This window comes from Lactuca virosa, chromosome 1 (assembly GCF_052849685.1).
Source record: "Lactuca virosa cultivar CGN04683 chromosome 1, Lactuca_virosa_CGN04683_v6, whole genome shotgun sequence".
Taxonomy (NCBI): Eukaryota; Viridiplantae; Streptophyta; class Magnoliopsida; order Asterales; family Asteraceae; genus Lactuca; species Lactuca virosa.
This window is the reverse complement of record NC_136426.1, coordinates 259,042,270-259,068,904: the sequence shown is the minus strand read 5'-3', so window position 1 is coordinate 259,068,904 and position 26,635 is coordinate 259,042,270.

The following is a 26,635-nucleotide window of genomic DNA, read 5'->3' as shown; positions in this document are numbered from 1 at the left end:
TATTATTATTATTATTTATTAACCTTAATAATGTACTTAATCAATCTTTTAATTTAATAAATCTCATTTAAACTAACCCAACTTATCTATTTTCGATTATAAATGTCTTTTATTTATTAACCCCAGTTATTTCACATTACAAGTTATCTTTGAATGAAATCATTATTTGAATTATTTAATAACCGTAATTTGAAATAGATAGACGGAAAACACGGTGTTACACTTTGCTCACAACTTCTTAATACGAATTATCAATTTTTCAGACACATTAACTAGGTTGCAGTTTAAACTGTTTGATCCGTTTGCCAGTTTACACATCTAGAAGTAAGATATCATATGGTATCTTATAATAGTAGGAATGACATTATTTATTTTACAAAAGATGCACTAAAACTCAATGAATCAAATTACAAAGAGATTTACTGTGAATTGACTGTCCACAGTTTTAGACCTAAATTTTGGGATGTTACATTGACCCCCTACCACGTACGCCCTGCATACGCTGAGTACGCCCAACATACATGGAGAAACATGCAACCTCACTAGCATAGCCGAGGGACCAAATTCGCAATGTAATTTTATTCTAAGGGTATAAATAGAAAATAATTGGATCGAGATGTTACAGTTCGCCCCCACTTGAATCAGACTTTGTCCTTAAAGTCTAATGTTGCGAATAACTCAGGGTAGAGCTCTCGCATCTCTACCTTGGGTTCCCAAGTCCATTCGGAACCCTTCCGATGCTGCCACTAAACTTTGACTAATGGAACCACCTTGTTGCGCAAGGCCTTTATCTTCCTATCCAAAATTGCGACCGGTCTCTCAACATCATTGAGGAAATAATGGACCTGAATATCATCTACACGAACCACTCTGAATCATCAGCTACACACTTTCGTAGATGAGAAACGTGAAAGGTGTTGTGAATCTTACTGAGCTCCTCCGGCAGATCCAGTCGATAGGCTAACCTGCCAACCCCGAAAATCACTCGAAATGGCCCAATATATCGGGGACCCAACTTGCCCCTCTTCCTAAAGTGTATTACACCCTTCTAGAGTGATACCTTCAGTAAAACCATATCGCCAACCTAGAACTCCAACTCAGAACGACGCTTGTTAGCATAACTCTTTTGCTGAATCTGAGCTGTCTGCAACCTCCGTCTGATCTGTTGGATAAGCTCTGTCATCTGGAGAACCCCCTTGGTCTTTCCTATGACCCTGTGACCGACCCCTCCCCAACAGAGAGAAGTTCAATTGGTAGTGCACCGATACTGGAGTGATAACTGTTGTTGTAAGAAAACTTAGCCAGAGGAAGGTAGGAATCCCAACTCCCACCTAAATCTATCACACAGACTCTTAACATATTTTCGAGCATCTGGATGGTCCTCTCGCTATGGCTTTCATTCTGTGGATGATAAGCACTGCTAAAATGCAACCTCATACCCAGTTCCTCATGGAAGCTCTACCAAAATCAAGAAGTGAACCAAACATATCGATCAAATACAATGGAAACTGGAACACCATGCCGAACAATGATCTGGCGCACATAAACATCGGACAACTTCTCGGCCGAGGAGCTATCCTGAATAGCTAAAAAGTGGGCACCCTTGCTCAGACGGTCCACTATAACCCATATCACATCAAATCTCTTAGCCGTTTGAGGTAGCTTGGTGATGAAATACATGGTGATCTATTCCCATTTCCACATGCGAACCTCCAATGGCTAAAGCTTTCCATGCGGCCTCTGATGCTCGGCTTTGACCATCCAACAGGTCAAGCACCTCCCAACATACCAGGCTACCTCCGTCTTCATACACGACCACCAATAACTGAGTCTCAAATCCTTCTACATCTTGGTGGCTCATGGTGTATCAAAAATCTGGACTTATGTGACTCCTCCAGCACATTCTGTCTGATCCCACCAAAATCTAGTACACAAACCCGACCATATCAGGTTAATAATCCATGGCCATCGGTAGAAAACCTATCAATCTTACCACTGATTCACTCCTGCTTCCAATTCTCCTTCTTGACAGCCTCAACTTGAGCTTCCCTAATCAAATTCACAAGTGGCAAATCAATTGAAAAAATCATACATAAACTCCCAGCAGAAGAACTAGCCGACTTGCGGCTCATGGCATCAGCGACCACATTCTCTTTCCCCAGGTGATGAAGAATCTCACAGTCATAATCCTTGATCACGTCAAGCCATCTATGCTTCCTCATATTCAGATTCGGCTAATCCATAAGATACCTTAAACACTTGCGGTCAGTGTAAATGGTACACCGAACCCTATATAGATAATGCCGCCAAATCTTGAGGGAAACACCACCTCCTCCAGCTCCAAGTCATGCGTCGGATATCGAACCTCATGCGGCTTCAGCTTCCTTGAAGCATATGTAATAACCCTCCCTCACTGCATAAGTACCGCCCCCAAACTGGTGATAGAAGCATCATAATATACAACAAAATCATTAACAACCTCAGGGAGGGTCAGCATTAGGGCCTCACATAACTTCTTTTTCAGTGCCTCGAATGTAGCCTGCTGCTCAGACCCCCAACAAAAATCCACACCCTTCCTCATAAGGAAAGTGATAGGTACAACAACCTTGGAGAAATCATTAATAAATCTCCGATAACACCCTGCTACACCCAGAAAACTCCTGATCTCCGAGGTAGACTTCGGGACCTCCCACTATTGGGTTTAGAGCACTCTAACACTACTATGGTGTACATGCAACCCTATAAACCTTGGATCTATGTTTTCTCTATTATACATGCAAATATTAACTATTCCAAGGTTTCATCCTAACTAGCATATTATGAAGCACCTATACTACAAAGTTCTAGTTAGATGACATACCTTTTGATGTAGCTTGATGTCTTCAAGCTTTAAGAGCTTAGCCCCAATAGTGTGGAAGCCTCAAATGGAATCACAAATCACCAAAACACCTTGGAAGAACTTGAGAGAATATGTATGCACACTAAAATCGGCTCACTCTTATTTTCACACACTTGTGCCAATTTTGTGAGCCAATGACCCCTTTATATATTATGGAGGATTAGGGTTACATCCATGTAAACCCTAATACCCATAACCTTTCATTTACATAGGATCCATGGGTTAAAAGCTCCATGGACCATCCATGAAAGCTTAGCCCAACCTAAATGAACTTGGCCCATTCCATATATATAAGAGTCCATATTTAATTAGTTCTTTTTGATCACTTAATTAATTCTAAATTAATTCTTGATCAATACTAATTAAATAATATGATTCCATATTAATATATTAGAACTTATAATATATTAATATAAATCATAAATATACTATTCTCAAAAGACTATCCATATAAATTGTGCCGGTGAAGTGCAACCCAAATGGACCATGTCGGGTCGGGTCAAGTACATACCAAATATAGTTATGGACTTAGACATTAATCCAACAGTCTCCCACTTGGATAAGTCTAAAACTATTATTGAGTATGACTTCAAAACCTAACTGGCAATCGTAGCTCTTAAAGCCGTTGTCGAACTCTGACCTTGTCAATGACTTGTCCATTAGATAAGGGATCATATATTCCTCCATTCTAGATATCATATGGACTGAGACATGGATTATAATCATTCTCTCTGTCCATTTGTTGTTTCCCGATTTTCGATTTATGATGACTGACTGATTGAACAAATCAAATCAGTCCTGGCTTGGCCAAGCACTCACATGTGTCATCGCTAAATCATCGAGGGGCCCACAGATATCGCTTTTATCCTGAAGGTAAAAGGAATGGATAAACTTCGACTCATATGGCTTGTTCTACTACTTGTTGAATCATACACAAAGGCACGTTTTATAACATCGAGTTACCAAATGCGTTTTCGTGCAATTAATGTATAACCAACTCATAGTAACAACTCATATCTCTAGGTTTGAAGAATATAAGATATTATCGTCTCATGATCACTCGTGATAAAATCCATGAAGTGATTCAAATGAGCGTGGGTTGAATCCAATACTCAGAACGTATGAGCACTCATGAGTGTTGTAGCACCACTTTGTCCACCAACTTGGACCTCTACAAAGCAACCCATGACAGTCTTGATTCATATCTACTTCCAACGTATGACAGACTGTGGATGGTTTGAATAACTTAATCATTCAGGAAGAGCGACTTAGTTATTCTGGAAGTCAAAACATGCAAAGTGAAACACAAGAATAAATGAATCAAATATGGTATCAAACCCTATGAATATAAATAAACACTTTTATTTATCACCATACTGATTACTCATTATTCATTGTTTCGGTTTTATCAACTTTATACTTGAATTAAAAACACTAGTTGTCCCATGCTCCAAGCATGTACACTATGTTTTTCTTAAAAAATAGATTTGCCATACACCAAGTATGCACTCTATGTTTGTCTATTATCCTTACTTTGTGAAATAAACCAATTGAACATAATTTCAATGATTCTAATTTCACACTCCCAAATCCTTATCGAAAAATGTGAGAATTTCAAATTCCTATCATTTATCGAAATCTGTTTAGATTTTAAACTTATATGCACTGACCCTCCTGTAATGAATATGTACAAAGTCACAAAGACTTGTCAACAATCATTATAAGGTATTCCAATGGAGATCAACTCCATGGAAACTAAGTCTCATATTCAAAGTACATTGCTTTGGACATGCTTCTTGCATTAAGTTTTCTAATCTTACACAGATAACCTCCACCTATGGAGACAACTCCATATTCTAATTTTAACTATCACTTCTGAATAAGAGATGCCTCTTTTCATAATATGTCAATATGGTCCTTCCAAAATTAGCACTATACTTCCAACTGTCCCTGAGCAACCAATCTTTGGTAAACCTCAGATTGTCCTCGACAATTGCTTAATCATTTTAGTCATATCCAATTCTAGACCTTTTCCCTTCTTAATGCCTCTGGGCATTTGGAAAAATTTAGAAATGAAAAATATTATACCACATGCAATCGATCCTGTACCCAAAGCAAATGGTACACGATTCATGATGTCTCACATAAAGACATGATTCTAGACCAGTCTTTTGCTACAATATTTTTATTTGCCATGTTTTCAAAATTTGACTATGAAGAGGGATGCCGTAATCATAATCGAATTTTAAGAACGCAATATATAGAATTTCCTTAAGTTGAACCAATCCAACATGAAATTCATATATATATTCTTGACTAAAGATGATTAAGGTCTCAATCTAAGCCTTTAGAACTGAAATGAAGTATATCCTCTCCCTTAATTATAGCAAAACAACTTTTTCAGTCCCTGCAACCTCACGAATTGAAACTTTTGTTTTCTATAATTAACATTGCTAACTTGCAACACTAACAATAATTATCATGCTCCCACTAACATGATGATTATTAGCATAACACTTATGTTCCCACTAGCTTTGACATGTACTCATAAATCAGCTGGACTTCTAGAAATCAATACTTTATTGACTTTCTTACCAAAGTTCAGATTTCTGATAGAAGATGCTTTGATAAAACTTTATCAAAATCATACACCTTTCCTTAGATAGCATGCATGTGTGTCTAAGCAATTTCAGAACTATGAAAAGGGATGTCGTAATCATAGTCTCAATTGTTTAGACCTTTTGCCATCTGCTTCAAATCTACTTGGTGGAACTGTTTCCTCACCATCATTTTCATGAATCGGAGAGAAACCTTATGACCCTTAGATTTTATGGTGTATGTGTTCTTATCCATGTGAATCGTCAAAACCATAGTCACAAGACAAGGATAATGACAAATCCAAACTCATATGGACTGAACTTATGCAATCTTAACTTCTTGCCACCTGGCAGTACAGGGCTTGCCATTGCTTCCAAGTTGTTATGCAACCAATTGAGAACTTTCAGAACTCCTATGCAAAGCAAACTTTAACTGGAATGGGCACAAAATATGTCAACATGATAGGTTATAAACCTCAAGTCGTGTGCTAGTGAAGAACCTCAGGTTTTATTCTTGATTAGTTCTTGAAATTCTTTTTAGGATCTTTAAGACTCCCACTATCCTCTTGACATATAAGACTATCTTGCCAAATATTCAAGAGATAGTGCGGATTCTTTATCAAGACAAACACTTCACACAATTGGCCTTAGTTGGTCTTTGTTTTATCCAAAACATCACAACTTACCAATTTCAAATGTACAAGAGTAGGACACTTTTACTCTTACATTTGACAAGTGTTTTAAACCTTTCTTTAAGATATGTCACTCAAGTTACAATCTTGGAGTATGACTCTAAGAATTGTTTTGGAACGAAGTATGACTCATCTTCCTGATCTAACCATTTCAACAATTCATGACTCCTCTTCTTAGTGATAAGAATGCACTAAGATGACCTTTAGAGGACTAATTGTGATATGATTTCTAAATCATTAAGATGATCACAAACATGATACTAAAGTACTCTCCCATCTTTTCAGATTTGAGAAACTTTTATCTTTCTGCCTAATCGATTCTTCCCATTCGTTCTGCCATACATTGAGACTTTTCCAATGTTTCAGAATTATACTTAAACTTGTAAGTATAACCATATTTACTAAACTTTAGTAAATCAAATAGTCTTAACGAGCTTTGTGGTGGACATGACCAGTGCACAAGAATGTGTACTCGATCCCTTTAGTCCTTCACTTGACTCACACATCCATGTGAACAAGTAATTAGTCTTGATTTTCCAATGCTTGAAAGTTCTCATTCATCATACTATTCAACTTGCATGATTCCAAGTTTCGGTCCAATTGAAACTTGGGTGATGAGGAACTTTCCTGATTTGGTAAATTTAGACACTACCACAAATGAAAGAATCAAATCCATTTTCCAATATTGCTGTCAGTGGAATCATATAAGCAACAATTTTCCACAAATGCCATTGTAAGGATACTTCAAATAAATAAAATTAAACAATTTTTTTTTATTTTAAAACTTTGCGGAAAAACTTATCCTTACAATCCACATGGAAAATTGTTGTTATCTATTCCTTAGCAATATATCATAACTTCTTAAGCAACTGCTCAAAATTCTGATGCGATCGAAATCCACCTTCGCGATCAGAATCAGCATATACTTCCTTTAAGATTTCTCTCTATTCTTTGATTCTTAAAACATCAACATGTGACCCAGTCACATCATGTAATGAGGATCTCAGAATAGAACTTAACAGAGTTAGATAATGGGCTCTACCTGATGTAGAGTCAAACTTATTGACTTTAACATCCTTAGGTAAATTTGGCAGCTTTGCAATCAACGCCACTTCCTTTGGCAAAATAAACATATGGACCCTTTGGTAATGGGACTATCTCAAACTTAGCCTTTCTCTTTACCATTTGCTCAACCGGGTTGACTATGGCCAATCCCTTTCCATTGGGAAGAGAATGCTTTTTCTGGATTTCCAGTGTCACCATTGCCACTGTCCATAAAAAAAAATTTGGAAGTTGATCTTCTAATCAAATTTGCTTTACTATCGTTCCAAATCATTGCTGATTCAGCAGCACTAAGCAAATAGATATGATCATTAAGGTTCATGTCATAGTCTGTTTCAAATCATTGCTGATTCAGCAGCACCAAGCAAATAAATATGATCATTAAGGTTCATGTCATAGTCTGTTTCATAGTAGTCCCAAAGGAACTCACTATGTGAATTAGAAAGTGATTGAACATCCAACTTTCTCAAGACTTTGACACCCAACTCTCCCGGCATGTCAATATGTGACTTCATCTCTAAGATGTGATCACACATAGACCTTGCTTGCCATTAGGGCTTGAGTGACCTTGAACTTGTGGGTTAGGGAGAATAATTGGAGGAGGTGGAGGAAGAGAAGTATGACTTCCATGAGCCAAACTCGGGAAGTCATATTCATTAGGAAAGCTTGGTTTGGGAAGATCATTGTTGTCTAAACCAGACATCAACAATGGGAGAAATTCACGTAAAGTTGATTTAAGTCCTTAATATAACACCCAATATGATATATTAAGGCTAGGACCCAACAAACTATTTTATAACTTGGAAGAGGGATGCCGTAATCCAAGCTATAAAATATTTGAAGGTAGGTGAATGACGATTCACCAATTTCCACCAAGATAAACGAAATGTATTATTAGGTTTTAATTGGTTTTGAAACTCCTAGATTCTTTTGAGATTCATTGAACTTTTCAATGGCATGTTTCAATCTCGAGTGTGTCCTTCAGGTTTTGTGACTGGGATGCCGAGGATCACAAAACAAGGTGTGAAGTAACCATGCAAATATACTTGGTACCCTTAATATTTACCCCTCAATCGATGTGCCGATTAACCACACACGCTCCAACGATACTATGATAAACATTAAGTTACCCTTTGCCTACCTTGTTAAGTCCAGGTTAGTGTGCCGGTTAACCACACACGCTCCACTAACAGCTTAAACAAAGTGCAAAATGTAATTTCATGGATTAGCACCTTATTCACATTTTCCTAAGTAACTAAGATTGGGAATTTATAAGTGTTTAGTTACTTCGTATTTATCATTATACTTATAATGAAGGGAGAATTATAGTCCTTGTCCTACCTGTTCGGCTAACGACCCTCCACCGGTCAAGGAAGCGGTGAGTGAGAGTGGACACCCATTAAACTGCCATTTTATAGGCAGTAACCTTATACCCCCCTTATAGACCGGCTTCGTGAATGAGGCCTACTAATGGTAAGACGACTTGCTCTTATACATATAATATATTAAACTTTTAATATTATAATAGTATAAGGGTGTATTTTAGACATTTAAAATACTTGGTGGTTTAATCTATTAATTAAACTAGACTTTTAATTTAATTAAACTCAAACCATATATTTATGGATTAATAATACTCTTTTAATTAAACGCTTTAATTAACTATTAATAAAGTCCATAAGAGTTAATTTGAACTATTCAACAAAACATCATAATTCCAATTATTAAACTCAAAATTAAAACCATTTAATTAATTGTTTAAGTTATGAACCCAAGAGTTTTAGAATTCAATTCTTTTTTTTCATAAAAAACTTTTCTCAAATTCCAAAACTTGAGGGCAAGTTTTGTAATTCTTGAAAACCTTTGGATTCCATAACTTATGGAATTAATGGTGTTTTATGATGAAACTTTCCATGTTCCATAACTTAAGAACAAGTTATGAAATTCTTTAAAACATTAACACCAAATTTTGTAACTCCATAAAAACTTTGAATCAAATTTTTTATTTTTTTTAAAAAAACTTTCATATCCATAACTTATGGAAGTTTCAAAAACCCTTAAGATCACAACTTTAAAAAAAAAACTTTTGAGCTCCAAAATTTTATGACAAAATATGTAACTCCTTAAAACATTTAGATCAAATTTTTAAAACTAATAAAATAATCATATCATTTTATCTTTTACTAAATTTGACCTAATTCAACTCATATAACAAATTATTCAAATTTTACAAATAATTCGTTTTTCACAAAACAAGTAATTATCTTAAAATTTGACAAACGTCATGTTTTTTTTTCCTTTTTTTTCAACTTGAAAATAAAACATTTGCATCAATATAACAGAAAACAACCCATTGCTCTAATACCACTGTTGGGTTTTGAGCATTCTAACACTCCTATGGTGTACATGCAACCCTATAAACCTTGGATCTATGTTTTCTCTATTATACATGCAAATATTAACTATTCCAAGGTTTCATCCTAACTAGCATATTATGAAGCACCTATACTACAAAGTTCTAGTTAGATGACATACCTTTTGATGTAGCTTGATGTCTTCAAGCTTTAAGAGCTTAGCCCCAATAGTGTGGAAGCCTCAAATGGAATCACAAATCACCAAAACACCTTGGAAGAACTTGAGAGAATATGTATGCACACTAAAATCGGCCCACTCTTATTTTCACACACTTGTGCCAATTTTGTGAGCCAATGACCCCTTTATATATTATGGAGGATTAGGGTTACATCCATGTAAACCCTAATACTCATGACCTTTCATTTATATAGGATCCATGGGTTAAAAGCTCCATGGACCATCCATGAAAGCTTAGCCCAACCTAAATGAACTTGGCCCATTCCATATATATAAGAGTCCATATTTAATTAGTTCTTTTTGATCACTTAATTAATTCTAAATTAATTCTTGATCAATACTAATTAAATAATATGATTCCATATTAATATATTAGAACTTATAATATATTAATATAAATCAGAAATATACTATTCTCAAAAGACTATCCATATAAATTGTGCCGGTGAAGTGCAACCCAAATGGACCATGCCGGGTCGGGTCAAGTACATACCAAATATAGTTATGGACTTAGACATTAATCCAACACCCACTACATAACAGCCTCAATCTTGGCCAAGTTGACCAAAATCCCATTCTGGTTAATGAGGTGCCCCGAGAACTGGACCTCCTGTAACCAAAACTCACACTTCGAGAACTTGGCATACAACCGTACCCGTGTTAAAACTCCCAGCAGCTCTCGATGGTGCTCCTCATGCTGCTCCCTGGTCTTGGAATAGACCCGCTTATCATCAATAAAAACAATGATTGATCGATCGAGCATCCGCCTGCATACCCTAATGATGAAGTCCATGAATTCCACTGACGCATTGGTGATCCCAATAGGCATCACCACGAACTCCTAATGATCATAACGACTCTGAAACGATGTCTTCTACACATCCTCCTCCCTGAATCTCATCTGATGATACCTTGATCTCAAATCGATCTTGGAGAACTAAGATGCACCATGTAGCTGATCGAAGAGATCATCAATCTATGGAAGTGAGTAACGGTTCTTCACCTTTGACTTGTTCAAATCCTGATAATCAATACACATGCGATGAGATCCATCCTTATTCTTCAAAAATAAGATCGATGCTCCCCAAGGCGTACGACTCGATATGATAAACTGTTTTCCCAACAGGTCCTGAATTTAAGAGGATAACTCATGCGTCTCTGGTGGTGCTAATGTGTATGGCGCCTTAATAATCGGGGCCGCACCAGGAACCAAATCAATCGTGAACTCAACCTGCCTCTCAGGAGGCACGCCGGGTAATTCCTCCTGAAACACATATGGGAACTCCCTGCCTATGGGCACATCCGATACCAAAACCTCCTTTCTAACATGAGTGTCTACCAGATACACAAGGTAACCCATACGCCTATTCTACATATACTAGCGAGCCCTGGCAGTAGAACAAAAGTTTGATCCAACCCTGGTACCCTCTCCATAAATAATCAGTTCTCCCCCACTTGGGGTTCGAACTACCAACTACTGACCCTTGCAGTGAATCATTGCACCAAACCTGCTTAACCAGTCCATCCCTACTATAATGCATACATCCCCCATGGGAACAGGGATCAGATCAATCGGGTAGGACACCTCAAAAATCTCCAAAACACAATCATGAAAAGCGCTTGATGCAGAAACCCCATGCTCATTGGTGATGGAAGCTCGCAACGGGCACTCCAACTCTCTAAGAGGCATATCAAAACTCCTACTAAAGGACTGAGACACAAGGTACCTACACATACCCGAGTAAAAAGCACAAGAGCAGGCAAGGAATTCACTAAGAAGGTAACTAGCATAATTATAAACATAAGCATACCGTAAAATAATTTGACAGAATAATAAATGAAAACATACCAGTAACGATATTCAGCGCAGCCCTGGCCTCTTCTGCTGTGAGATGGAATGCATGAGCTCGAGCCCTCGGGGGCTCTGCCCTTCCCTGACGTTCATATGTGATCCCCAAAGTAACGACGTATGGCGCCGCATTGGCCTCCTTTGTTGTGAGCTAGAACGCATGACCTCGAGCCTTTGGGGGCTCTACCCTGCCCTGGCATCCATCCGTGATCCTTAAAGTAGATGGTGTTGGAGTCTGTACTGGTCTCGTTATGAGCAAGGGGAAGTTGGCCTTCATATGGCCAACCTGATTATAGTGATAGCAAATCCTGGTGCTTGGTAATGGGGCCTGATGCCGACAATCGCTATCAATATAGCCATCTGTGCCATATTTGTGGCACCCCGAAGAAAACCAACAAACACCATCATGAACCTTGCCGCACTTACCACAAGTGTGGCCCCTCTGACCTCCTAATATTGAATCAGCGAGTTTGAACCGCTTTGTTTCAGTCTGGAACAGAACTGGAGCTTGACGTTGCTCCCTCATCTATGTCTTTATCTCAATCGCTCACATCCTCACGACATCCTAAAGCTCAGTGAGGACACTGTATCGTTGGGTAGACACAAACTCCTGAATATGGGTCTTGAGCATGCTCAAGTATCATGACATCTGAGCTTGCTCCGATGAAGCATACTCAGGATAGAAAAGAGCCTTCTCAGTAAACATCTTTGTGATCTCCGTCACTGTCTATGTCGTCTGTCTCAAAGAGAGATACTCCTGATCCAACCTCTCTCTTTCTCCACCAAGGGAACATTTATAGTGCGGAACATCTCATAGAACTGCTCCCAAGTCACTGCAGCCTTCTCCACATGAGAATAATTTCCTGTCGCTAACCTCCACCAATCCTTCGCCCCTAACCGAAGCAGTTTTAGGGTGCACTTGACCTTCTGTACATCAGAGCACGAACATTATGAGAAGCAGCCCTCCACATCAAACAACTACCTCATCGCCACAATCGGGTCCTTGACCCAATAAAACTCTGGGGGTTTCGTGTTGCCAAAGTCCCGATACTATAATGATCCCCCCCTAAATCCCTGCTGCAGCAAAAGCTGCGGTATCTACAATAACATCAACCTTAGTCACAGTGGTGTACCGCTCATCGAACAACTCAATAATAGCGGTTTGGATAGACGGAAAGACCTCAAGGATGGCACCCCAGATAGAAGCAGCTACCTCAGTAGCGATCAACTCACTGATGTCATCATCTGTTAATCCCGGCCTATCCTGGCCACCAGCTCTAGAACCAAATCCTCTTGTGAACACCATACTAAAAATTAACCAAAATATATCAGAAATGCCCCAAATCATACTATTACATTCATCACAGAGAGACTAAACCCTCAGGGTTTGCGAATTCCTTGCGAAATGTACCGGTCCGGTGCTTTCATTAGTATGGGCCCATACTACCTTCCGCAACTACTCGTATTTGTCTCAATAGATCATCACAAACTACCCGAAAACAAACCCACAACTAGGATACACATGCATCCTTTACTCACTTTCTCAAGAGTGGATAATAATTCCTCATCTGGCTGGATGCTCACATAATCTCTCATGAAACTTCCACCAACCCTCTAGCCGCTCGTGTATGTTAATCATACACAACGCTGGATTCTATAGACAGTTGAATACGTGATTCTACCCTAAACCCACAACCAAACAAGGAATAGGAAATAAGTCTAAATCAAACATTATCAGGCTATATAATCTTAGTTATGTACAACTATGATGCACACGTTAAATAACTAGAGTAATGATGTCCATTCCATCTAGCATACATGAGATTCTCCTAGGCTATCAAGCATCATAACTCAGGAAATTCTAAAATGCAATTCCTGAAGATCTTTAGCCTATAAACTAGCATGTAGTTCTATCAAAATCATAATAAATAAATAAATAATGTGGGTATATTTGGGTACACTTTCTTGGTCCGGCTGATCGGACACATCTCATCCTTCTCGGTCATCCTTGTAAACAATTTTGAAAAAAAAAACAATTTAAAAAAAAATTTGGAATTTATTTTGAAAACTTTCATAGATCTATAGTTTGAGTCTGGACTCACATGAATGCTCATCCAATTCTCTCAAACCGGGGCTCTGATACCAACTTGTAACATCCCAACAATCCCAATAAAATTTTCATTTTTAATTAAAGAGAAATCATTTTTCAATCAATCTAAATCATAAGAACTCAAGATTAAATACAAATGTTCCAAAATCAATGTGTCATAATGAAAGAACCTGAACTTTCTAAACTTTCGTATTTCTGAAAGACCCAAACTTTCATACTTCACAATATTGTTACTCCAAAACATACTACATGCATATTCATAAAACAATATTTTACATTGATAGTTTATTTACATAGACTGGATACAAACCGACTATTAAGATTTTTACAAAGTTTTATATGTTACATATTTTCCTAGGAATACAATACAAAAGTTATAATATTATCTATTCTACATCTTCTACCAGTACAAAACTATAATGGATGCTTATCACCTGCAATAGTTTAAACATTGAGAGGGATAAGCGAGTGACTCTTAGTGAGTTCAATAACAATTACAATATAACATTATGCCATATACACATCAATATGACAGAAGCAAAAAGGGACAAGGAATAAGAAAGGCAAATGAGTATCATATGACAGGCTTTCCATATCAACGAATAATCAGATTCATAGATTTGAAATCAATGACACATAACAATTTCAATACTTGATATACATCAATAAGACTTCAACCCAAGTGGCACAGAAAATATAATTTAAGAATATCATTTTGCTAGAATACGCAGGCTTTCAGCCCTATCTTAGCATTCTATCAATGCCAAAGTGATGCTTATGTCATACACACTTCATGGCCAAAGGCTACATACCTGTACCCAAGTGATGCTTATGTCATACACTTCGTCGTCAAAGGTATAGCTCATTATCATCATAACATGGGAAAGCACATTAAACATATAACACATAACATACAATTGTCCCTATATTGAATTCACCGTGAAATAACCGGGGATTAAATGATAATTTGGGCAGCACTTCGGCTCTAAATATGACTTTCTGTGACGAAACTGGGGATTTTAGTTTAAAATCGACCTTACTCGGGCAGAGTTTCGACTTGTAAATATGACTTTCTCGGGAACTTCGGAGCGTCGGGGCTTGCTTCGGGTATCGGGGATAATACAGGGGCTTCGGGGGGCTAAAAGTGGGTAATGAGGAAGTAGAGAGTGAGAGAGAATAGGTTTTGTAAACAAAAACCCAGAGGTCTTGCTCACTACTTATAGGGGCTGAAACCCGGATTACGTTGGGCGTATAGCTTAGTACGCTGGGCGTACCCTGATGCGTGGCATCAGACGTGTCGAACTTGCATGATACGTGTCGATTGCTATAAATAGGCGATGTGGCCAATCTCGGACCGTGAACATGAGTACGCTGGGCGTACTCCGAATTTCCAAACTTCAAAAAGTTGTATCTTTTGCATACAAGCTCCGTTTTTTACGTTCATTATATCCATGCGTAGGTGAGATTATACTCTACAAATTTCATTTAGACTCCGTCGGCTAATTTTGACTTTACTTTTAAAGTTATATTTTTAACGGGTCGGGACAAGTAAAGTCCGTTAAAAATTCATAACTTCTTCATCCGACGTCTGTTTTCGTCTGTCTTTTTACCGTTGTGCTATTATTAACGAGATCTTCGATTCTTATTTAAGTTGTATCGGCTAAAAATCATTCGATCTTTATTTCGAGTTTTTAGTTGTCTACTGCTATACCGAATCTTGGAAAATCATAACTTCCTTATACAGAGTCAGATTTGGACGTTCTTTTTATGAAAATTATCGGTTTAACGAATACTTCGACTTTCATTTAGATCATAAGGGCTAAAAAGTAGTTTATCGAAAACACACTTTTTACATCATACGGCGTCGTGCCGGTTCTGTCGCAAAACTTCAAATAGTCATAACTTCTTCGTTATAACTCGGATGTTTTCGCCTAAATGTTTGTAACGAGATTATTTACAACTTTCAATAATAAAATTTTACTTATTTCAAATTTTATATTTTCGTTAAATTTCAATATTTGACTTTTGTTCGGAATCTCATAAGACTTCCAAAACATTCTAAATGATTCTAAACATAGTTTTACTTCAATTCAAGTAAAAACTATCTGTTAGAACTCAATACTCAAATTCAGATAATATTTCATAATATTATTCATTTTTAAAATTACAAAACACGATAACTAAACGTGTATGTTACACATAACATCTCCAAAACATGTCGCCGAAGAATGTGTAAGATCACGCGTTTGATTTTACCCGCTCATCTAAATTACCTGAAACGTAAAACTTAAAGTGTAAGAAAACGCTTAGTTAGTTCCCCGAAAATACCACCACATAAACATATAATAGCATGCATACTGGGTCTACAACCATCGGGCTGGATTAACCCTAAGCCCACCACATCAGTCTGGCTTGCCTTCCTAGCCCACAACTCATGTATGGATTGCTCACGAGCGCACAACATAAGTCAGCTTGTGTTTCTGACAACATCTTATGTCTGGCTTACTCCCAGGTTTGTTGGTTTCCACATAGAGTAGTATTGCCTCAACCCAACCGCACTATTTGGACATATGCAATAGATAAACAAATAACCAACAAACTGATAATCATACAGATCTAACAAATCACTACAACATAACAACATTACCAAGATACATAACCGAATAGGCCGACATTGGTTCCTTCGACCCATAAGTACAGTGAGGAAACTTACCTCACAATATGAAAAGATAGCAAAAAAGAATGATGCTCCAAGTGTCAACTCTACAGGTCACCTATACAACAAACAACAACCTAAACTCAAACTACAGCTTAAAATACCTCTAAGCAAAACTTGGTTATAACTTAGGTCAAAGGTCAAAAGTCAAAAAGTCAATGGAGTCAACTCAGACTCAGTACGTTCGGCGTACTCAGCCACTATGCCCAATGTAGTGCGTTCTTTGCAATATTATGGGGTTTCGACTAGGTACGTGTAGTGTACCATCAGGTACGCCCAACGTACTCCACTAACATCTTTCTATTCTATTAAGTGCTTAATGTATTAAGATACTATGTCCAAAACTCAGATCTAGTTCCAAATAACATTCTAAGTCATAAAGTTTCCAAATTTATGACTTTCCGATGCTAGATAGGGTCCAACAACTAAACCCTAACTTAATACACAAACAAAAACCTCATATGTCATGCATGAAGAAAGCAAAAGAACCAAGATCACATTTTTATCGTTCTAAGCACCTAAAACCGTCTGGAAGGACGACCCTTATGGGTTAGATTAAACCATACTCATGAACACCAAGATTATGGGACTAAAAGCATAAAAATATAAGAACTAGCAAGATCCAAAGCAAATATGCATAAAGATCTAAACTTTATACCTCCAAATAATGCTTGACGGGAAGATAATTCTGGAGCCAAGATGCCTAGAACTTCCAAGTTGATTACACTTCTCCTTTCTTCCTTCAAGATCACCAAAAGCATACTTTCAAGCTCAAAATGCTCACATAATGGATTAAGGTTAGCAAAGGACGATTTGGGAGATGGAGGCTGATGACGGAAGAGGTCTTGAAGAGATAATGTTTTTTAAATAGGGCTCAAACCCTAAAAATTAGGGTTTGACATCCATCCACGTACACCCTGCGTACGCCCAACTTACTTGGAAAAACATGCAACCTCACTAACATAGCGAAGGGACCAAATTTGCATTGTATTTTCATTCTAAGGGTTTAAACAGAAAATACCTGGATCAAGGTGTTACAAAGGTTTTGTTAACGTGTACTTGTCATAGTGGACATTTTTGTGAAAGAGCAATGGAAAGTACCATACAGATGGCTACTGGTTTGGTGAAAGGGATAAAAGTGTCAAAGTAATCTTTGCCATACTCTTGAAAGAATGTCTTTGGCAATAAGACGAACTTTATATTTCTCGATAGTGTCATCGGGTTTCGTTTGACTCGGAAGATCAATTTACATCCAATTAGGGAGTGAGAGGATTTTGGAACTAACTCCCATGTTCCATTAGCAAGTAGAGCATTGAACTATTGATCCATGGCTTGACGCCAATGTGGATATTTTAGCGCTTTTGTGTAGGTGGTGGGTTCGGTAAAAGGTGGTATCAGGTGCAGTGTAGTATTATTGATGAAAGATGAGTTGAAGTATTTGGGATTAAGTTTGCGATGATGGGTGGGAGGTGGCTGTTAGGGTTGGGTTGAAGGAGTAACTTGATGCGATGATTGAGGGCTTGTGTTTGAGGAGGCAGCAAAGGAAAAATAGACGAGGGAGAGTTGGTTATAGGTGTTGATGGTGGCGTATAAGTGTTGTTATTGTGGATGGGTGGTGTAATGAGAATTGCCATGAGTTTGAAGGAATAGGAGCATGCCTTGGTATTCGCCACTATTGTCAGTAAATAATGAGACAATAGGATGTTGAAAATATTTTTCAACAAGTAGTTTGAAGGTCGGGAATAGTTTGACCACATCACTCTTTTGTTTCATGGGATAAACCCATACATACTTGGTAAAGTACTCGACAAATATAACATAGTATGTGAAGTTGTCGATGGACTTTTGAACTAGTCCCCATACATATGAATAAAGAAGTTGAAGTAGGTGAGTAGAAACAAGCGAATTTGAACCAAATGGTAGCTCGTGACTTTTAATGACCGAATAAGATGGACAATGAACATTGGAAAAAAATTTTGATCTTAATACTAATTGGGACACAATAGACTTAAAAAGTTTGAAAGATGGGTGACCTAGTTTGTGATGAAGATCAAGAGGAGTATGATTCTGGGAGAAAGGTGAGTATGGTAAACCCCTTCGGTTTTCTTTCCTCGCAATAAGCGCCCCCGCATGAACAGGTCCTTTACAAAAAATGATATGGAAAGAATTCCACCAAAACGAGATTAGTGTCATATAACTGAGAAACATAAACAAAATTTTGATGTAAACGTGGAACATATAAAACTTTGGTGAGTAACAATATTTTACGTGGTGTGTCTATGTATGTGTTACTAATGTTAGAGATAGGTAAACTTTTACCATCACTGAGAACGATTTCTTATGGATCACCGTATTCTGAGACATTGTGAAGTGTCTTCTTATCAAGTGTAACATGATTTGAGGCACATGTATCAAAGAGCCACGATTGTGAAACAGGGCCAAAGGTGGTGACGTTTGCTACTGTGTTATGGATTTGTCTGTGTTTACATTATTGACTCTGAGGAACTGTGTAAGTTTTCGACAATCTCGTATGAGATTACCAGGCATGTTGCAAAACTTGCAAAAATCATCGGTTTTGTTGTTGTGATTACCTTGAACATCAGTTCCTGACCAGTGAGGTTGATATGTTCCTCGCTGTGATCCTGGGTGGTAGGACTTATTGTTGTTATTCTTGGAAAACGAGTGTGGGTTGCGATGGTTGAATCCCTATTGTCGACATGTTGAGTTTTAGTTCAAAAATAGTTTCAAAAAATAGAAAAATATGGCAACGGAAGACTTTAACTTTTTGAAATAACATAAACATTTTATACCCACCAAGGATCTTCTTGCAAGTTATAGAAATATTAAAACACCAACCAAAGAAGAGGTGAAGAAATAACAACCTTTGTAATTCTTTGGGTCCTCTCGGGAGACTTGGAAGTTGATGAAGAATGTGAAACCTTTGAGACACCAACAATGACTCAACTTGATGTAGATGCTAGTCCAAAACTCTTAAACCCTTAAGCTTTAAGTTCATAACCAATATAAACTTAAAGAGGGCTTGAAGATGCAAGTGTTCAGCAAGTTTTCTAACAAAAACTAGAGAGAAAGAGGGAAAGGGAACAAGTTTCGGCCATATGCATCAAAGGAAGAATGAATTCATCTAGCCAAATGCAAGTCTCATATTTATATGCAAAAAGTGAAGGTATTAACCATTAGTCCTTAGAACTTTAAGCAAACTTGTCCTCATTGTCATAACCATGTCTTCCATGCCTTTAAAGCATGATTAGACAAGTCATACACTTCTTCTTTTTATGCATATCTCGAAAATTGCATAAAGAATAAGAAAGGAAGTCAAACTTTTATAAACTCTTTTATAAAATACAAACCTTGTTTTTTAGGAAAAAGACAAAAGGATTCAACTTGTCCAAAAGTTTGTACATGACTTATAAGTCATACCATATGATATATATTAAGTTACTTGCTAATAAAATTTATTATTTCCATGAAATAAATAATTTCCAATTCAATTATAAGGGTTTTATTGAATATTTATTAAAATCAATTTCTAATAAATAATCAATTGTATCAAGTTGTTGTTAGTGTGACCCATTAGTATCATATGTTATTTAGCAATATCACTTTAATATGACTCTTGAGCATACTATATCTTTCACGATATGTGTACTTCATTGTTGTGGGAATGGATTCAAGAGTGGTGGATGCTTCCTTGAGGGCCCTTTCATAATCGATGAGTTTGTCAAAGAGTTCAATGTAGGAGAGAGGGTTGTCTCTTACCTTGATTAATGTTACAATGATGTTGTAGCCATATCATAATTGTGAAAAAATGTGAACCATTAGGTCTTCTTTTTTGACCGGACTTTAGGCTAAAGCTAGGGCATCAACAATTGCACACAGTTCATGAAGAAAATCAGTGATGGATCTAGTACCTTTGGGGTTTTTGGCAAGTTTGGACTTCAGGGAAATGATGCGAGATCGAGAGGAGGAGGCAAAGCTTTCGTGAAGTCTTTCATATGCTTCACGGGCTGTGGTTGCAGACGATATAAGTGTCTGAATGGAGTCGGAGCAGCTTCCCAGTATTGCACTTAAGATCATTTGATCTTTGCGACACTAGGGAAGGTATTCAGGATTGGGTATGAGTTTTTCATCTTTATCCTTGGTTTGTCTTGGAGGTTGATTGGATATGCCCGTGATGAAATCTTCAAGTTCGAGAATTATGAGGGTTGATTCAACCTGTTTTCGCCACACTAGATAATTGTGAGTTGTGAGTTTGGTGGGGAGATGAGTGGCAGCAATGATTTGGGATTGCTTGTTGGCCATCGAGGAACCCTAATTGAGCAAGAACGGTGGCTAGTGTGAGCAGGATCAGAGAGCTCGTGAGAGCAACGGAAGCTCTGATACCTTATAGAGAAGAAGTATACAAATTGTGTATTTGATTGATGTATGACATATACATGTGAGAGTGGCGTATATAGCCAAGGTACTAACAACTATGAACACTATACTAGGAAAGAATACAAGGAGATTACAACTATTGTTTGACTAATTATTTACAATAGAATAACTTAAATATATAAAAGATACATATGTATCTTATTCCTTAATAATAACAAAAATAAATGATCCCGGAAAATATAAAATGAAAAATAGGCTTACGTATTTGTTATTAAGAATGGACAAATGCGTACCCTTCTAAAAATATGCTTATCGGATACTAGAAAATAAAGTTTATTTTTTAATTATGTTAGATGGTATAAAAAATGTTATAATGTTTATTGGTTACTATAAAAAGAAAGTTTAAATAAGATTTATATTATATTATCTTGAGTTGTCTGTCTCCAACCTGTTTGAGTAAATTTGGATCTAGATTCTTTAACAAAAGAATATTAAAAGAAGGTGTTATGAGAGTTTGAAAACTGCATTGAATTTTGATTGATTTTTAAGGAAAGGTGTAGTTGTAGTTTGACGTTGGGAGATTTGGATAATGCTACTTTTATATAATGGTTGGGAGATTTGGATTGAAATAAAAAAATTGGTTCGGTTTGATGCTCTCATGATTGATCTTATGATTCATTATTCAATGAAAATATTCGTTCATTTTTCGCATCGTCTACGTCCAATCGTGAATCTTGTTGTACTGAAATTACAATAGGATATTCGATTCTATTTATATTTCAAGAAAATACAACAACTGCAATAAATTACCGGAAATGATATTTCACGTGGTATGGGTAAAGACGTAAAGTTGCAAACTGTATTAGTCCAAAAATGACAATGACTAAAATGCCAATGTATGAGGGTTGTCATCAACAATGGCGAGGCTGCGAGGGTTTCCTCGTTGGAACGCGACAGGTTCTTCGACACCGGTGGCAGAGAGATGAGCGTTAATCACTGTATGTGTCGGGTAAGGGCAGTTCACTCGTGGTGCAAATGTTATTTCCGGTACTTGAAAACCATATCCTAGGCAATAGCGCCATGTAGTTAACCGGTTATTCACGGGGAAAAAAAATATTACATTTTGGTAAATATTTATCTGAACTCCAATGTGTTCCAGTCAAAAACTCAACCTATACACTTCAATATTTTATAGCATTTAATAACTTTTTATTTTGTTTCATTTTACGAACAATATTTATTGGTTTAAGATTATGAGATGAGGTGACCAAAGACAAAACTGAAGTAATATTTATTAGTTAAATGTGTTTTATTATTTGTTTTCATTTGTTTTGTTTTCGTTTTTTAAAAAAGAATTCAAATTTTTTTAAAGTAGATATATACTCGGTTTTAACTTTTTTTTTACCTTTTTTTCCAAATTTTTTTTAATTTTTTTTAATTTTTTTTCTATTTTTTTTTCTTGTTTTTATTTTTAATGTTTTTATTATATACTTGAAGATACTAGTGTTATTGTTTATTTTTTTATTTGTTTTTTATTTTTTTGATTCTTATTTTTTTGATTTTTAAAATAAATATCGGTTTGAAATTTTAATGTTTACAATTATAAAGTTTTAAATAAAAAGAATATTAAAGCTCACAATATTTTCAGTTCATACTATTTTTGAATCATATTATTTTTTGATCATAAAATTTGGAATCAAATTGTTCTAGGTTATAGTATTTTGAATCAAATCATTTTTGAATGATATGATTTTGGATCAATACTATATTTAATTAAATAAACTTTTTGTTCACACAAAAATTATGAATTATTATATATTTTCAATCATTTAATTTTAAATCATTAAATATATAATCAATGATTATAAAATATCTGAGTCAAAATATTTTTAAATCATAATAAATTAAAGATTATAAACAAGTTGAATCAAAAGTTTTTTTGAATCATAAATATTCTGAATCGTCACACTTTGAATTATATTATATTTAAAAGAAATTTAAAACTATATTTCTTAAAATTAAAAATAAAAACATCAAAAACTTATTTTTTTTAATTATTTTTACTAAGTGTCTACTATAATTAATAGAATTATCCCTTAAATGTTCATAATTTTTGGAGAACTTTTTTTCTGGATTATTATTATTATTATTATTATTATTATATATATATATATATATATATATATATATATATATATATATTATGATATTTTGTAGAAAATTAAATTTTAAAAACATTAGTTTTTTTAAATATTTTATTCAAAGAAAAAAAAATTGGCCTAAAAACAAAGTGGACGGAAAAAACCACCACTACCAATGAATGGGTGAAAAGTATAGAGAGAGAAAAAGAAAGTAGGGGGAGGAGGTGGTGTTAGGGACGCACTCTAGTTATCTTTTTTTGTTTTTCTTTTTTCTTTTTGTTTTTGTTTTTTCATTTTAACACCCAAACATTTGAACAATTGCCGGATCTCATACATAATTACTAAAACTTCATATCATCTTGCGAGATATTGAAGCAAAATAAATCCTTTAATTTTTTCAATCTTGCGGCAAAGATTTGTGATTGTAGTCTTCACTTATTTTTGAGTTCTCACTCGATCTACCTAATATATATATATATATATATATATATATATATATATTGAATGGTGGTTCTAATCACGGTGGATGGGTGTTGGGTGCTCCGGAAGACCTGCGAGGTCACAACCAAGAGGAACCGTAAGCCGTTCTCCGGGAGGGGCTCCCGGGAAAACGCTCCGACGGTCAAGTTAATGGTTGAACTGAGAGTGTATGGCGAGAGCTAGGAAAGGACAGCTTACCGTTTGAGGTGGTGGAGGAGGCGTTTTATATTGAGACCTCTTGCTAGTCCGTACGGGTACCAGGTCGTCATGTCTGACGGGATCTGATGCCTTGATTTCTTAATCGTGCTCCTCATAGTGCCAGAGCTACTGATCGGTTCACGTAGTAATTGCTCTGAGTATACTCCTTATCGCTTGGATCCGTTGAGTTTGTCGCGTGGTGGATGTCGTCTGCTGAGGGCTAAGTCTTCCACGTGGTCATGCAGCTTTAGAGGGATGCCCACGGGCGTGAGACTTCGTCGGGGCGGATATGTTGGGACTAGCCTGGCCTGGTGGCCTGCCTTGAGGCATTTTTAGCGCGTCCTTAGCATGGCTTCTAGCCCGTGATATGGGCACGTTATAAAGTCCCCCACTCCAGTAGTAATAACGTTTGCTAGGCTAGCTATGATGTTTTGGACTTAACTACCATTACACGCGTCAAGTTGGGGTTTGAGTGACGCTTTGATGTTTTCGGCGATGTGATTGCCCATTATGCTAGTCAGTTACGTCATTCGTTAGGGAATTTTGAATATCCCGCCTTCTTTATTCCCTTATAAGTAAAGGTTATTTCCTTATTTTACCCACACTTTTTCTCTTACTCCTTCTTTCTTCTTTGCTTTTTCCCCTTTGCCTCTTCTTCTTCATCCATGGCGAACCATGCTGGTATTGTTCCTTCCCCCGTAGAATTTAAGCTTCTACGGGATACCTATGGCTTTTCTCCTGCCGATGGTGTGGAGCGTCCAATTACCGACTCGATGATCTTATCATCCCCCCAGGGGAAGGTTGGCATCTACTTGAAGACCTTCGATGTCGGGCTTCGTCTTCCTATGACTGACTTTTACGAGGAGTTGCTTCAGAAGAGTGGTTGCGGTATTCAGATGCTCACTCCGAACGTTATCAACAAGATGGTGTCTTTCAAGATGATTTTTAGGCCAAAAAACATTCTACTCGACTCCTTCATCTTTAAATGCTTCTTTCGGTTTAGTGCTAACGGGTATAAGTTCACGTTCTCCGCCCGCCGTGGTGGCCACGTCTTGGTCCCTGACGGCAAGACCCCTAAAAACTGGCAAGATAAATGGTTGTGGGTTAACTAGGAGCGAGTCGATCATGGACATTATCGGGTGAACAACATGTCGGATGTTACTCCCAAGTTGTTCCCGCATAACCAGGTCATTGTTGATCTCATGAAGACGATCCAGGTCGTTCCCAATGAGTACTCGGAGGCTGTACTTGCTGGTGTTGGGATGAGCCCGTACTGGAGTGCATGGGGGAAGATGCCGATATGTTATGTTGTCGTTGATGGTAAGTGTTTCTGCTCTTACTATCTTCTCCTTCTCCCCCCCCTTTTCTTTTTTTCCCCTAACCCTTATTGAGGGTCACACGTTTTGATTGTACTGACAGGTGCTGAGACTCCGGTGTCGATGGAATCCGTTCTTCGGAAGCATTAAGCTAGAGCATCGTGAGGTCGAGCTCCAGGATACTCTTCCGCCATTACCTTGTACTGAGTGTCTGGCCGTTTTCCCGTCACCGGTGGCGCAGCCACATGAGGGTTCTTCTGCGACTGGTGGTGATCGGCTTCTGGATGTTCCTCTAATTTCTATGGTTGCGCTACCTTTGCCCACCGAAGTAGTCGAGGACAACAAAGATGGCATAATCTCTAGCGTCCGACGAACCATTGCCAAACGAAAAGTGGTTCTAGCTATGGGGGAATCTTCTTCTGACGTCGGCGCTGTAAATTTCGGACGACGTGTTCAACAATGGCGTGGCCTCGCTCGCCTACTAACTTCATTCTCCTCCAACCCGGAGGGAGTTATGGTGATCCTCGATGATGACGTGCACCAGTCTGAGGGGCATCAAGGGGCGTTCAAGTAGCCCACTGTTCCAGCAAAAATTTCTTCAAAGTCTACTACCAGCCCTTCCTCTACGGATGCTTTTGCAGGGGTTTTATGTCACACCCCGAAACCGATGGCGGAAACGTTCCGGGGCGGAGGACGTCATGTGTAGTATCACAACAGTTGTATCATAGTAAGCGAAGTAAACACAGCCATTACATTATAATAAGAATATTTACATTGTTGAAAGCATGGTTTATACATAACAGTATATATAGCAAAAGTAAAAGACGTGACTTCAGAATGTTCCGTATTCTCCAAAAGTTGGCAGGAGTACCTGTCTATTGATGCCTTGAGAATACAAGCAGTTTTAAAATATCAACATAAAGCTGGTGAGTTCATAAGCGTTTAGTTCTGGTGAAAGAAATGTTTCTTTGATCCTTTGAAAAGTGTTTCCCAAGAAAATCCTATATTTTCTTATGAAAGATGTTTGATTATCCATTAGTTATATGTTAAACAGCCTGTTTATGAAAGGTTAAGTTATCCCAGGAAAATCCTATATTTTCCTTAAAAGTTGATAGTTGGTTATCGATTCTGAAATGAGGTGTACAAGTATCTACCATACTTGTATCGTTAGATGTAGTTTCCTTGAAAAACCCTGTTTACTCTCTATGAGATGTATTAGCCTTATTACATAAATAAAACTAATAAAGAAGTAGTGAACTAGATCCTAAGAGCATTACTAATGCCCTCTAGTAATCAAATCGGTTATTACTTTGAGGTTAGTTCACTTGTTTCATTATTACCAAAAGTAAATCTTTGTTATCTAGGTTGCGAGTTTTATAACCATACATTAAACTAGATATGGCACGTAACGGGGCAAGTATCTATCACAACTAGAAATTTTGATGCTTTGTAACAGCAACAATGATAACATTTGTGAACCAAAATGAGAAAACATGTATAATGCTTATTCAATAACAACAAAACTTCCATCAAACACCTTATACAAGCACTGCAAATAGTCAACTAAGAATTGGAAAACCTAGAAATC